The sequence below is a fragment of the Panthera onca genome, chromosome A3 (genome assembly GCF_046562875.1).
Source record: "Panthera onca isolate mPanOnc1 chromosome A3, mPanOnc1 haplotype 2, whole genome shotgun sequence".
Classification (NCBI taxonomy): Eukaryota; Metazoa; Chordata; class Mammalia; order Carnivora; family Felidae; genus Panthera; species Panthera onca.
Window position 1 is genome coordinate 98,459,902 of NC_138341.1, and position 14,847 is coordinate 98,474,748.

Here is a 14,847-nt window from a genome sequence, read left to right on the forward strand (position 1 = left end):
GTTCTTTTTTATGAACTGTGGCCTCTGGATTGTGTTGATGAAGATAAGGCACTTTATAAATAAAACCTATGAAGATCAACTATCTGGTGGTTCTTCATAGTTTTGAGATCTGGCTAGAAAATTTGGCAAAATGTATTCTGGATTTCCTCCATTTCCACTCATTTTTGGGAAGCCCTGGAAAGGTTATTAACACAGAACTGCCCAACAGAATGTAAGCTCAAGGAGGGCAGGGCTTTTTGTTGTTTTTGTTTACTGGTGTATGTCCAGTGCCTCAGACAGCACAGGCACGATAAACACTTGCTGATGGATGGATCTTGGGTTTGTGATGGAGATGAACTGATTGTCTGCTGGGTGCCTGGCCTTGTGTTGCCTGTTTTCTTCTGTCACATTTTTCAGCAGAAAATGATGCATCAGGCGAGCTCAACCCACAGCATTGCACAATTAGTACTTAAGTTTTTTTTTTTTTTTTAAGTTTATTTATTTAGTGTGAGAGAGAGAAAGAGAGAACACACACGCATGCAGGGGAGAGAGGATCCCAAGCAGGTTCTGTGCTCAGCATGGAGCCCAGCCGGATGCAGGGCTCGATCTCATGACCACAAGATCCAGACTGCGAGATCATGACCTGAGCTGATATCAAGAGTTGGAGGCTTAACCCCCTGAAACACTCAGGCACCCCTGTGTGATAGGTTTTATGCAGCCATTTTACAGGTGAGGAAACCAAGGCTTGGCAAAGTTCAATCAGGTGCTAAAGTCATAGAGCTGCCGAGAGGCAGGGTTTCAACGCAGGTGCCCAAAGCCCAGTGCTTCCCTGCACAATTATTAAACCGCTCTGCTCGGCAACATCAGAAGCTGTGCTTGCATCTGATTCCGCTCTGACTCGAGGTGAAGTCTTTTGAAGAGTCTTACAATTGAGTATTTTGAAGCATACCTTTCTCCTATCTGGTATATTTAGCTGGCAATGTGGTAAAAGGAATCAATCTTTTTATGAGCCAGCTATTGTATTTTTTTTTTTTTTTTTCATAAAGCTGTCACTGAGAACATTTCTCTAAAATAGAGATAAATCTGGAAGGAGGGTTGTGGTAATGGTGTGGGGAAAGAGCCGAGAAAACTCATTTCTTTGTGTTTCGTGGCGCTGCCACATTGCCCAAGGGTATCTTTGGACGTTAAATAGTTGGCTTAATGTCTGAGCACAGGAAAACAAAAGGAAGTATTAGTAAAGTTCTCCGTGTTTACATTTAGGCCATTTCTTTTGCCACTTTCCTTTTGTGAACGTGTTGCTTCTGTGTTTTGGAGAAACATGTTGAAGAAGTTTGGTCATACGCACATCCCTATTTTTCTTCTATGATTCAAAAGTGATGGACATTCTCACTGCCATGGTTCTGGAGTCAGCACAGCTGTGTGTCTCCGGGAAGAGCCGAACTTCATTTTTGCCTTTGGAGTTAACATCTGCTTGGTTAACTGATATTTATAGGGAAAACACATCTGCATTTAGAAATTAAAAATGTATAATGGACTTTGAAGCATAATTAACTGCATTTTAAGGCTTGGAATTCAAGAGTAGGATCTTGTTTTCACTTCACCTGTTTCATTGTTTCATTGCTTAATTCATTCATCCATCTAGGTGCTTTCTGTATGTCAGGGTGTAGTGCTAGGTATTATGGGGTATGCAAAAATTAAGGCATTATGTCTGCCCCCAGGAAGTGGGTGGACTGGTTGAGAAGACAAATATGTAGTCCCCCAATGGTAAACAGGTGGAAGGTAGAAACCGCTATGATGTGTTATGAAATATCACAAAGATGTGTGTTAGGAAGTATCACACAGAAGATGTGGTGTGTTATGGAATATCACACAGAGGGTACTGGCTAGGAGAAGATTGGGAAGGCTTCCTGGAGGACGAACATCAGAAAGTTTGAAGGAAGAGTGAGATGGAGGGGAAAAGTACATTCCAGACAAGGGGGCACAGCATGAGGGTCACTGTGAGTCCTGGAAAAAGGCGCTGTTTGGGATGGGATGGGGGCTTGGGTGGTACAGGTGTGTGTGGGAGATGAGGCTAGACGGGCTTCTTGTGCCCTGCATCTAGCACCTGATGCAACAGACACCTTGCATCCAATTTAGGGAGTAATCTTGGTGTGGATTGCTCACATGTGCAGCTGGCCCATTGTGTTCCCGTGGGAGCCCAAGCTTCCCTAACTCCCACCTTCAGGGGGAGGTAGTTGAAATCAAGTTTGGTGTTCTAGCTTTGCGCACAGCCCAGAGCCATTCACTGTGGCTTGGAAGTATTGACCGCTTACTTCCTCTAACTTTCCATAGTGCTGACTCTAGTAGCGACTTGGAGCAAGTCCCTTACCCTCCCGGGGCCTCACTTTTCTCTCTGCCCGAGTGGAGGTCATGGACGAGGTCTCTTCCGAGTCCATCATCTTCTTGTCAAGTGCTCATCTTGGCTCTCAAGCCCTTTACCATCTTGGTCTCCAGTGGTCCTCCCTGAAGAGTATCCAAAATTCCCTGCAAAGTGTCATTATCATCTTTAGTCTCAAGCAAAATTTAGTTCTTTTGGGCTTGAATTTTATAGTGTATGAAATTCTTCACCAGTTTTTCTCAACTGGGCCAGGGTTCTGTGACAGAATTAAATTATGCCTAATGCCCAGAGTAAGGCATCCACTCACTATATGTAATGAATTAACTTTCCTTCTATGCTTCTAGAATGGTACTGGTTATACACCTTCCTTAGGAGAAGTGAGAAAATAGTTTTCGGTATATGTGCATATTTTTTTCTTCCCTTCTTTCTTTCTGTTTAATTGCAAATTACATTATAGCTTTCATGCTGTTTTGCTACTTGCTCTTTCTTCCCACTTACCAGTGTTTTCAGTGACTGTGGTGTCCCAGAGTTCGGAAGAGGAGCCTTGGTTGGAAGCCAACAGTGATACCCTGAAAGGCACAGTCCAAATCTGGATTCTTGTTCTGGAATTGGGGCTGGGTGGGTTGGGCTCCATTCAGAAGAAGGGCCGAGCCCATCTAGTAAAGCACCCTTTCAGAAGGAGCTAAGAGGAACTACGCTTCCTCACTCATAGGGCCGAGGCTCCTCACAGCTGAGGAGGGCATCACAGATCACCCAGGTCAGTGCTTCCCAAACCTTGGTGGTTGAATATAGAGATTCCTGGTCCCCATTTGGGGGGATTCTCACTTGGTCTGGGTGGGGATGCTTCATGTGATTCTGTTGATCTGCAGGGCTTGGGAATCCTGGATGTGGCCCCATTGTCTTTTGGACACACCTGTGCTCTGACGGCGGCCCAGTGTCTCTCGTGTGGCCTGTAGGAAGGACCCTCCTTGGCTTCCTTTCTCTACTCTTGCCCCTCAGGAGTCCATGCACAGTAGCTGAGGGAGGATTTAAAAATGTAAGTGGGATTGTGCTATTCCCCTGTACTCTTAGCCCTCCTGTGTCTGTGGCCTGCTACCACATGTAAGTTCCAAAGTCCTATAAAGGCCTGACATACTTTGGCCCTGGCTTCCTTTTCTGACCTCACATCCCATTTTGCTTACCCCCTCTTACCTGCAGTCACACTGGCCGTTTTGCTCTTTCCCCCAAACCTTGTGCTGGTTCCTGCCCCAGGGCCTTTTCCCTGCCTTTCTATTTATCTGGAATGTTTCTCCCAGATCTTTGCCTGCCCCTTGGCCTTCCTGCAGTCAGGCCTTTGCTCACACGTTAACCCCCTTGGAAAAGTCATTTCTAGCCACATGCCTCCCACTGCCTCTGCCCTCAATTCTATCCCATGACACTGTTTCATTTCTTTATAGCTAGTTACCAGTGTCTAAGATGGTATTGTTTTTATTTTTTTCTGCTCCCCTCACTATAATGCAGATTCCAGGCGGACTCTGTATTGTTTACCGCTTTTTTCCACACCAGGAATATTATCTGGCATGAAAGGTACTAAATATTTGAAGACTGAGTGAATGCAAATATCCGCATAAGGATTTGTCCCAGATGAGGATTTGTCAGCCTCCACCTAAACCCCCTCAGGGACGATTCTGCACATGTCCAGGCAGCTCATTTGCATCGAGACAGCTCTGATTGTTATTGACACCACTCTGCCACAGTGGTGGCTGCCACTGGCCGGCATACTCTACCGCATGGATTGGGAGTTGGGGCGGTGGGGCCTGCGCTTGCCACCAGATCCTCTGTTGCCGCATCGTGTTGCCCGGCTGCCAGAGTGCGGTCAGCACGGCCTCAAGGTTGTGCCCCTTCCCCAGGCAGCCTCCCACAGTCCCCCGGCCAATAAGGAGCATTGAGGCCCAGCCTGGGCAACTCTGAAGGGCCGTCATAGTTCAGGGCTGCCTGTGGGGTCAGTCGAGGCTGCCCTGGGGCCTGTGTCATCGCAGTTCCACTGTCTTCTCTGCTCGGTCCTGCTGCCTTCTCCTTTTTCCAGGTGTCCGTCCCAAGAGCACCCCGCTTGCTAAACTCCTTCACAGTATCTGCTTCTCCGGGATCCCAACCTGTAGCAGTGGGCTTGTTGCCTAATCTTTCAGGTTCATTACACCTTCTCCAGACCAGGGGAAATAAAAGGTTCACCTTAATTGCCTGCTATATGGCAGGGGTCAGCGGAGGATTTCACTTAGCATGGGATGCTCATAGCCTCCGAGACCATGACAGCACTGCTGTCCTTGGCTCGTCCGTGGAGGCAGGCCACAGGGAATGGAGTGGAGGCTCCGCAGACCTCTCACAGGCTGCCACTCCAGCTTGGCCCTTGGATGGAGGTCATGGTGCCACTTACCTCTGGCTGACCGCCGTGTGGTGAGGTGTGCTGTGAGGAGCTGAAATGAAGTCAGGGGGATTGCCTTAAAAACCCACTCCAGAATTTTCAGTGTCTGTCTCCCCCTGGGTTTTACCCCAAAACTGAGTTGCAGGCTTTTATGATTTCATGGAGAGCAACTAAGAGTAGTCAACAGTTCCATGATCTTTGAGTGGTCAGGATCGGCCAGAGAGGTTAAGGAGAAGCTGGTTTCAGGAGAATAGCCCTCCCTGAGTTTGTTTCTACATTTAGACAAAGGTGAGGGGACATGTATTATGTAGCCTCTGCTGCTGCATTGGGTACTGAGGGTGCAAGCGTATTTGAAGACTCAGCTAGGTATCTGTCTGTCTGGGCTCTAGGAAGGGAGGCGAACACACACAAATCTAACTGGAAGAGCCTGCTGGATGCACACCCGGCTAAGACATGGTGGCATCCCGGTTAGCAGGGGAAAATAAAGTGTGAGTAGATCTCACGTGATATTTGGGATATAATTACACTAAAAAACCATTTGTTTATCTGAAATTCACATTTAATTGAGTGTCCTGTATTTTATCTGGAGCCCTAATAAAAGGGCAAAGAGGCATGTCATGGGGGTAGCACAGAGGGACTAAGCAATTCATTGAGCATATGGGATCAGGATATAGTATAACTCAATACAAATATTGCATGAGATCTCATACCACTTACACCTTCCTCTTTATCCTCTCAGAAATGCCTTGTACATCTGGAAGCATATATGTGTGCATATTCTTTATGCTTTATTTATCTGCTTACCTGCAAACTGGATCAAGGTCTGCACACTGTTTGCTACTTATTCTTTCTCCGACCGAGCAGTTTTCCTTGGACTTCTTTCCATAGTGGTACCCATGGAGGTCACATATTCTTTTAAAAAATGGTGTTTTATTTTTAATTTTGCTTTGGAGTGTCCTGCCACCAAAGTGAAGGCAGTTAGATAGTCATAGGATGTAAGTTTGCATTTTTTATTTTTATTTTTTTTAATGTCTATTTATTTTGAGAGTGAGAAATAGAGAATGAGCAGGGGAGGGGCAGAGAGAGAAGGAGAAAGAGAATCCCAAGCAGGCTCCGTGGTCACAATGGAGCCTGACACAGAGCTCGATCTCACGGACTGTGAGATCATGACCTGAGCCGAAATCAAGAGTTAGATGCTTAACTGACTGAGCCACCTAGGTTCCTCTTGGCATTTTTTACTTTTAACTGAAGTATATAGTTCACATACAGTATTATTTTAGTTTCAGGTGTACAACATAGAGATTCTACAATTATATACAAAGTATGTAAGTTTTAAGATGACTTTGGGGGATACTGATTGACTTCAGAACTCGGGGTCAGTAAGCTGCTCTTCAGAATCTTCTTGGATAACACTCAGTTTGGAGATCTGAGTACTATCCAATCAGGCTGTCCATAATGGAGTGACCAAATACCATCAGCTGACCAACCGGAATCAATTTGAATTGCTGAATAATTTAAAAATATTTCAAAATACTTGAATTAACATAGTTTTGTTTTTTTTTTTTTCCCCCTGATAAGCTTCCTCCTACTCACAAATCTGAGAGCTGACACAATTCATCTCTTTTCTGATTGGAGGTTTTACTCTTTTCCCTTCCTTCCTCCTTTTCCTTCACTCCAGTATTGATCTATATCTCAGTCTACTTATTCCAGCTGGTTCATTTGTAGCATCTTATGATCTAGTTTCCAGACCTTTCAAATAAATTACTCATTTATATGAAGGAGCCATAATTGACTTTTCGGTTGAGAAACCCAATTCACCAAAGTGGCTCGGGAGAGACATAGTTCATTTTGCTCTATTATCAAATCAATGTTCAAATAATATTTTAGGATTATTTATTTTCCTCAATATGAGAAAAATGTCAAGATTTATTTCCCATGTTTCTTAAATGTCAGAGGAAATTGACCTGAGCTGGGGGAACTCTCAATGCCTGGTGTTTTACAGTTCTCAGCTGAAGGATTAAAAGACAAAGCACTGGGCACTGATTTTGAGTGTTGCCCTTGTGCTCAGTGGACTCAGGTTGTGGATTATGAACAAAGCTGGTTCTTGCTTCTCTGGGATTCACTAGACTAATTGGAGAGGTGACATTAGCAAGGATGTGGCCCGTGTGATTGGGGATGAACTAGGCAGGTGTATGAAGGGAAATGGTTTCTGAGGTTTTATGATGGTAGGTGAGTCAAATTAGACCCGAGAAAAGCCTTTCTTTGGAATGTGGATGGGGATTGGATGGCACCGTAGCGTGTGGGAAAGCAAGAACCGAGAAGGGGGTGCATAGGGAGGCTGGCTTTAAGTAGAGGATGCACATGGAGATGGCTAGGCTTGGGTAAGAGGCAATTATTTAACTTTTAGTCAGCCCATCACATTCAACAAGTATTTGATGAGCACCACAAAGTTGCAGGCGCTGTGCTAGGCCTGCGGATATAAACCCAGACAGGTAGGGTCCTTGCTTTTTAAGAAGTTCAGGGTCTGGTGGTGGGTAAGACAAGTAAGAGGACGCTCTAATGAGGGGATGGGAGAGAGGGCTCAGCGAAGTCTCTCCAGACGTGTGAGGTCTAACCTGAGTCTGGATGGCAGGCTTGGAGGCGGTCAGGATGAGGAGGTGGGATTGATACAGTGTTGAATGGCAACATTAGTTAGGGTCAGAGCAGGAAGGACCTTGTATACTGCTGAGAGTTGGATTTTATCCTGTAGCCTTTGAGAAGTCATTGAAGGAGTTAAAGCAGGGGAGCCTCAGGGTGAAATATGCAACTGGGGGAATCCCTCTGACAGCAGGGTAGAATGTGGATGGGAAGGGAGAAGGCTGGAGGCAAGGACACTGGCGAGGTGGTGGCAACCCCAGATGCAGCAGTGTCTGTGGGGAGATGTGGCATGTGGCCAAGGTGGGTAGATGGGTGGTCAGTTTCACAGGACTTAGTAACTGACTGTTGGGTGTGGGGATGAGGGAGTGGGAGGTAAGGCTGTTGGTTGGAGTGCCACATGGACCTTGAAGTCACCTCTGATGGTTGAAGGCTCTGCAATGAAGCAAAGGCCATGACAGTAGCCTGTCTCCAGTGGACGAGATCTTGAGCAGGGTTGGTCAGCAGGTTGTGGAGGGAAAGAGACGAACTAACTTTTGAGATCTTCTTCAAAGAAGAAAAGCATTGCTTCCATTTGTGCTTTTCTTTTTTTTTTTTAAATTTTTTTTTTCAACGTTTTTTTTTTTTAAATTTATTTTTGGGACAGAGAGAGACATAGCATGAACGGGGATGGGGCAGAGAGAGAGGGAGACACAGAATCGGAAACAGGCTCCAGTCTCCAAGCCATCAGCCCAGAGCCTGACGCGGGGCTCGAACTCACGGACCGCGAGATCGTGACCTGGCTGAAGTCAGACGCTTAACCGACTGCGCCACCCAGGCGCCCCAATTTGTGCTTTTCTTAGACTAAAATCATGTTGCAAAACACTCTAAAAATTAACACCGCAGTAACAGTAATGTACCTGCCTATTTTAGAATCCTACAGAACATTTTATTGTAAGAAATGATTTAGCCCATAATTAGTATGAAGTGTACACAGTGTTTTTCATTGCCGTCGTCCAAGATAGGAAGGTTCCTAAATATAATTTTGTTCTCCAGTACTGCTCCAGGGGGACGTCAATTCAGTCACCGTGATTAACGGTGATGATAACCATTCTTACCAAACGTCGATCCCCTGGAACTGCGAGGTGATCCAATTCAAGCCTATCTCGTGTACTTTCAAGTCTCCTTAGAGAGTCCTGAACCTTTGTGAAAGAACTGCCTAATTTAACCAAGGGCACTGTTAGGAAAATTCCCGCTATCCACTCGTCAAAGATACTGCGTTAAGGCTGTGAGAGGTTTGACATCACAAGCGAGAGATCTGATGTGGTTTTGACAGGCAGAAACTGCCTTGTAGGAACATTAATACCTTGAGTGTTAAAATCTTTTCCTGGCATCCCCTACTGCAGTTTCTGACAGAGCGACATTCAGCCCTCCATCCGGTCTCTGAATTCACAGTGATTTCCATGTCAATATCTTCTGCTCCTGCAGCCTTTTGACGGCTGCAAGAGAGAGATGGATCTCAGGTTGTTGGTGTTAAATATTTTGAATTTTGATGAGATTTGAATTCATCAATGGGTGCTTTTGGTATTTGAGTGATTTCCACTAGTCACCAGAGTTCGTACTGAGTGAGTGTCCCACCCTTTACCTTGGGCATGTATTTTATTTGTGATTTCCAGGACAAAGTTCGCAGGGTTTTCCATTGGCTGGGTTCATTAGATGGTTAAGAATATAAAGTTCCCCTTTGGCACCCAGATTATCTATGTTAGACACAGAAATATAGTCTTTTCCTTCTCCTAGAAGGGTATTGAGCCAACCAGAGTTGTAGAAAGTGACATAAATGTCACCATGGCCTGGGGTACCAAGCTTCTGGGTTTTCCTCTGAGTAAGATACATCTTTGGCTACAGGCAGTAAGGATTCTTTATTAATCCTTGGGTACCTGCTTTGATTAAAAGTGTAGATTTTTAACATGAAATGTTTGTTCTTCTCTAGTATTTATTTTTGTATCTTCATTTGTGTTAAAAGTGCTCATTAGCTTATTAGAATAAGAGGAATATTGGGGCGCCTGGGTGGCTCAGCCGGTTAAGCGTCCGACTTCGGCTCAGGTCATGATCTCACGGTCCGTGAGTTCGAGCCCCACGTCGGGCTCTGTGCTGACAGGTCAGAGCCTGGAGGCTGCTTTGGATTCTCTGTCTCCCTCTCTCTCTGACCCTCCCCCCGTTCATGCTCTGTCTCTCTCTGTCTCAAAAATTAATAAACATTAAAAAAAAAAATTAAAAAAAGAATAAGAGGAATATCTGTTCAGAAGTTCAGTTTGCTGAATGGTCAGATCTAAAAAGATATTCTCATTTCAAACACTGTCCAGTTTTTTTTGGGGTCTTTGTAGCCCATGCTGGTTCTCAAACCGCCATTGAGTTTCACCACCACCAGCTGGGGCATCACAGAAAATAAATATTGTCAGGTAAGCCCTGGCCTTCATCTTTTCATAGCATTGAATGGAATCTTCTGGAGGTCTTTGGATTTTTCCCCAAACCACAGCAGGTCCCTTTTCTTGGAAAAAGCTATGAAATAGCTTCTGAAATCCAGTAAGTTATTTTTTTATTGTGCTCAAACTCATGTGATGATGCTGTGGTGAGTATTTTTTCTAGTTTCTTCTTCAAAGATAATTCCAGCTGTTGTTGAATGACTTTTTGGAACTGAGAAGCACCATGTTGAGACATGACTTTGCTAAGATCTCTCTGAGCTGTGCCTCAGTTTCCATAACTGGTTCCTGCTTTCTTACTCCCTGGGTTTTTAAATATTCTGTCTTCAGTCCATTTTCCCCCTAAGTAATTCCCTTAACCTGATTTTTTTTAAGTTTATTTTTACTTATTTTGAGAGAAAGACAGAGAGCAAGTCGGGGAGGGGGCAGAGAGAGAGAGAGAGGGGGAGACAGAATCCCAAGCAGGCTACATGCTGCCAGCATAGAGCCCAGTGCAGGGCTCAACTCCACAGACTGCAAGATCATGACCTGAGCTAAAATCAAGAGCCGGACGCCCAACCTATTGAGCCACCCAGGTTGCCCCCTTACTCTGATTATTTTTAAGAATGACTTCAAGGTATTGGCAGCAACCTTACCTTGACATTGGGAAACAGTCTGGGTATAGAAAGGGCTAGAAACTGATAGCTTGGCAGGGTGCTGGGAATGAGGTAACCTGGAAGTCGTGACAGTCAGATGACTTCTTAGATACCAGTAAGTCAGACATTTGTCGTTTTTGGTCAGAAGGCACTGTACAACTTAAGAGCAAAGAGTAGAGACAGTGTCAGCCAGGCTATGTCCATATTCTGCCATATAATTTTATAAGTAAAACTTAAAGGTCAAAGTACAAAGGTGGTGAGTTTCCCAGTGTACCAAGTAGATAGATAACATTGGGGAGTAGGTCTTACGAGCAGTAGCATCAGGCTTATCATATTAAGATAATGTCAGCATAGCACTTTACAAACTTTCACATTCACCAGAATCACTTAGGGCTCTCGTTGCAGTGCAGGTGTATGGTGTAGCCCGAGAGCCCTCATTTCTGACAGGCTCCTGGGCTGCTGATGCTGCTTGTTCTTGGGCTGCATTTTGAGTCATGAGGGTATGAGCTGGGGCTCCTGTGTTTTTTGGGGTACAGAGCTCTTTGGGCAAGTAGGGAAAGCTGTGGGCCCTCGGAACAGTGAGCCTGCCACCTTCCCCCTCCCACGACCACATCCCAGTGCATATGATTTCAAGGTTGTGAACCCTTTAAAACCCACCCAGCATCTTCAGATTTCAGAAGTGGCTAATAGACGCTCAGATGACGTAATGGTCCTTCAGTCAGTATCTTCTCTAGTATATTTTATAGTGTGGATATTCATTTAAAACTAGGAAGGTACTGCTGTGGTTACCTACGGTTAGAATAAATGATCACGTGGGAGGGCCCTTTAACTCGCGCTGCTCCAAGGGTGTAAGGCTCTGAGCCTTGGAATTGCTTTACCTGTGACGTCTAGCAAGAGCGGTGGGCATGGTGTGAGTGGCATTTCTTCATGTTTTGTAAGTGAGCATTGACCAGTGGTATGAGCACCTGTCGTAGTCACTTCTGATCTTTGATCCCTGGATGATTTTGTGCTCCCGGCAGGTATTTGTTGATAAGAGTGGTTTTAAAGTGAAAGATCTGGACACACTAGGTTAGTGACTGAGAGCCCACCCACGTGCAGATGGAAGGGCTGGAGATGTGGCAGCCTGTGTGTTACTAAAACTGATTGTGTAGCTCTCTTGCTGGCCACGACATGCTGTTGGTACTTATGTGCTATAAGAAAGGGGTAGTTTGGTGAAGTATTTGTTTTAAGACCACATGAGCACGGGGTGTCCCTGAGGCAGTTCTCACTTTTGGGTGAGATCTGGGCACCATGCGCATGGCAGGGATTTCATTTATTTGTCTGTCTTTTAAGCCATTGTTCTGTTTCATCCAGGCCTAGACTTCTTCAGACTGGCTGGAAAAGTTAAATCAGGCCGTAGGAGTCCATTGTAGTTCTTGAATGATGTTTACAACAGACTGTTTGGGTTTTATTATTCAGCCTGTTCATCCTAAGGTTGCCAGATGCCTTGTTCCTCCACCCCGGGATTATTTTTAAGTAAATACCAGATGCCATGTTATTTCACTTATAAATATTTCAATGTGTATCTCTTAAAGGTTGAGAGTTTTAAAAAAAAGCATCACGGTACCATTATTAAACCTAAAACGGTAGTAATAATTCCTTAATATCAAATTTTTAATCAGTGTAAGCATTTCCCTACATATCTTATAATTTCTAAAAATGCCTTTTCTGTTTGCACAGAAGTCCAATTGGTTGATAGGTCTTTAAAGTCTTTTTTTTTTTTTTTTTTGTTAAATCTGTAGGTCCCCCTTCCATCTTTATGCTCCTTGCAGTTTATTGTTCTTGTTCTTGAATAAGCTGGGTCCCTTATCTGCCCACCTGCCTAGAAGCTGAATTTTGCTGATTGCCTCCTTGGCATTGATGGATGGATTCCCCCTGCCCCCTGTGTTTCCTGGCAGATCACTGTCCATCAGGTCTTGGGCAGAGTCAGTCTTCCATGTGGGAGGGATGAGATTTCTGCAGAGGGGTGCTGGTGTTTAAGTTTGGATGCCCAGGGTGTCTGGTGGTCTCCTGGTGGTGGAGTCAGCAGCCCATGATGGTCACTCTCTAAAGCCATGAGTTCACCAGAGTCGCCAAGTGCTGACATTCTAATTCTTTTGTTCCTTCTTGATGTATTAGGTAGAATACCCTGAAAAGAGAAACTTTCCCAAACAACTCTTCGGTTACCATGGAGTGCAGATTGTTTGGGAAATGCAGGTGGGGCGTCTGGGTGGCTCAGTCAGTTGAGCATCAGACTCTGCTCAGGTCATAATCTCACGGTTCCTGGATTCAAGCCTCACCTAGGGCTCTACACTGACAGTGTGGATCCTGCTTCTGATTCTCTCTCCCTCTCTCTGTCCCTCCCCTGTGTGCGTGTGCTCACATGCTCACACTCTCCCTCTTTCAAAAAAAATTAACATTAAAAAAAAAATGATGGGGTGCCTGGGTGGCTCAGTCGGTTAAGCGTCTGACTTTGGCTCAGGTCATGATCTCACGGTTCGTGGGTTTGAGCCCCGCGTCAGGCTCTGTGCTGACAGCTCAGAGCTCAGAGCCTGGAGCCTGCTTTGGATTCTGTGTCTCCCTCTCTCTCTGCCCCTCCCCTGCTCATGCTCTGTCTCTCTCTCTCTCAAAAATAGATAAACATTAAAAAAAAAAAAAACAACTAAAAAAAAAAAAGGAAATGCAGGGTAAGTGCTTGAATCTTCCCCTTTATTTACTAGTTTTTAAAATAATGAGGTGATTCTTTTGATTCTCCAAAGGGGACATTTGGTTTTTATCTTTTAATCACGAGCTCATAATTTATGCGTATCTCATGCGTTTCAGTCTACTGCAGTTACTGTTCTTTCTGCCGCTGTGCTTTTGTCGGCGGCCACTTATCAGGTTGACTCCTGAGTCCTTTTGCTGCGGCTCTTGTCTTGGTTATTTCTCACTGTGTAACACAACTTAGGAGTTCCAAACTCCTAAGCCCCCAAATTTAGGGGCTTAAAACAACATTTATTATCTCACTGTTTCTGTGAGTCAGGAGTCTGGGTGGGGTTTACCTGGGTCCTCTGATGGCTTAGGGTCTCAAGGCTGCAGTCCAGGGCCTTCCAGCCTGGCTGGGGGAGGGACACTTACAGGCTCACCCAGGTGGCTGCCAGCAGGCTGCAATTCCTTGCCATGTGAGTCTCTCCCAAAGTCTCGCAGTGTGGCAGCTGGCTGTCCCCATTGCCAGGGCTCTGAGAGAGACACCCTCAGGAGAGCCAGCAAGTCAGAAATCAGAATCATTTTATAACCCAAACTAGGAAGTGACAGATCATCACTTTTGGGGTGGTAGTGTTCTAGTTATTAGAAGTGAGTTTCTAGGTCCAGCCCACTTGCTGGGGAGGGGATCGCACAGGGTCACAGATACCCGGAGGCAGGGATCACCAGGAACCATGTTAGACGTTGCTTATGGACAACCTGGACAAACCAGTAACTTTTGATGTGACAGCATCCTGCTTTCTTGTGTGAGAAGATAGTTCAAATATTTGGATTGAGTCTTTCTCCAAAGAACCCTGACCCTAAATGGAATTTATAATTTGGGCATAAGATTCTAGGCCTTTTCAGAGGACAAAGCTAGGGAGTACTTTCTTTTTCTTTCTCAATTTCAGATAAAGTTTATGCTAGCCCCATTCAGATTCATTATGAGAGAGTTTTTTTTACTTAACCTCATCCATCTTATGTTTGTATCTCTTTTCATCTAGAAACCTTGGTTCTCAAGGCCACAGCCATAATTACTCCATTATAATCCCATAATACACAAACAGAAGTCTCCGGATGCCGACACTTACTTTACCATCAAATATATGATTACTGAAAATGCTTTAAGACTTCTTTATAGTTCTTTTTCTCTCCGGGCTATGTCCCACTGCATTCTACAGTCAGATTCCAACATATAATGGAAATCATCTCACACTGTGCATGGCACCTGGGTGGTTCAGTCAGTTAAGTGTCTCACTCTTGGTTTTGGCTCAGGTCATGATCTTGAGGCTAGTGAGTTTGGGCCCCACATTGGGCTCAGTGCTGACAGTGCAGAGCCTGCTTGGGATTCTCTCCCCCTCTCTCACTGCCCCTCCCCTTCTTGTGTTCTCTCTGAAAAATAAATAAACTTAAAAAAAAAAAAAAGGCAAAAACCTCTTTGACTTTGGCCGCACCAACTTCTTACTCAGCATGTCTCTGGAGGCAAGGGAAGTCAAAGCAAAAATGAACTATTGGGACCTCATCAAAATACAAAGCTTTTGCATAGCGAAGGAAACAATCAGCAAAACTAAAAGGCAACTGACGGAATGGCCCAAAAACTGACTTAACACCCCAAAAACAAATAAT

The 14,847-nt window shown here is 44.9% G+C and overlaps 1 protein-coding gene and 1 pseudogene across 5 annotated transcripts in view; one reads left to right on the forward strand and one right to left on the reverse strand.

Moving 5' to 3' along the window:
* KIF16B (kinesin family member 16B) overlaps positions 1-14,847 on the forward strand; it is a 289,905-nt gene that overhangs the window by 22,597 nt on the left and 252,461 nt on the right. The gene's annotated exons all lie outside the window — the stretch shown is intronic.
* On the reverse strand, positions 8,330-10,145 carry LOC144615784 (UTP--glucose-1-phosphate uridylyltransferase-like; annotated as a pseudogene).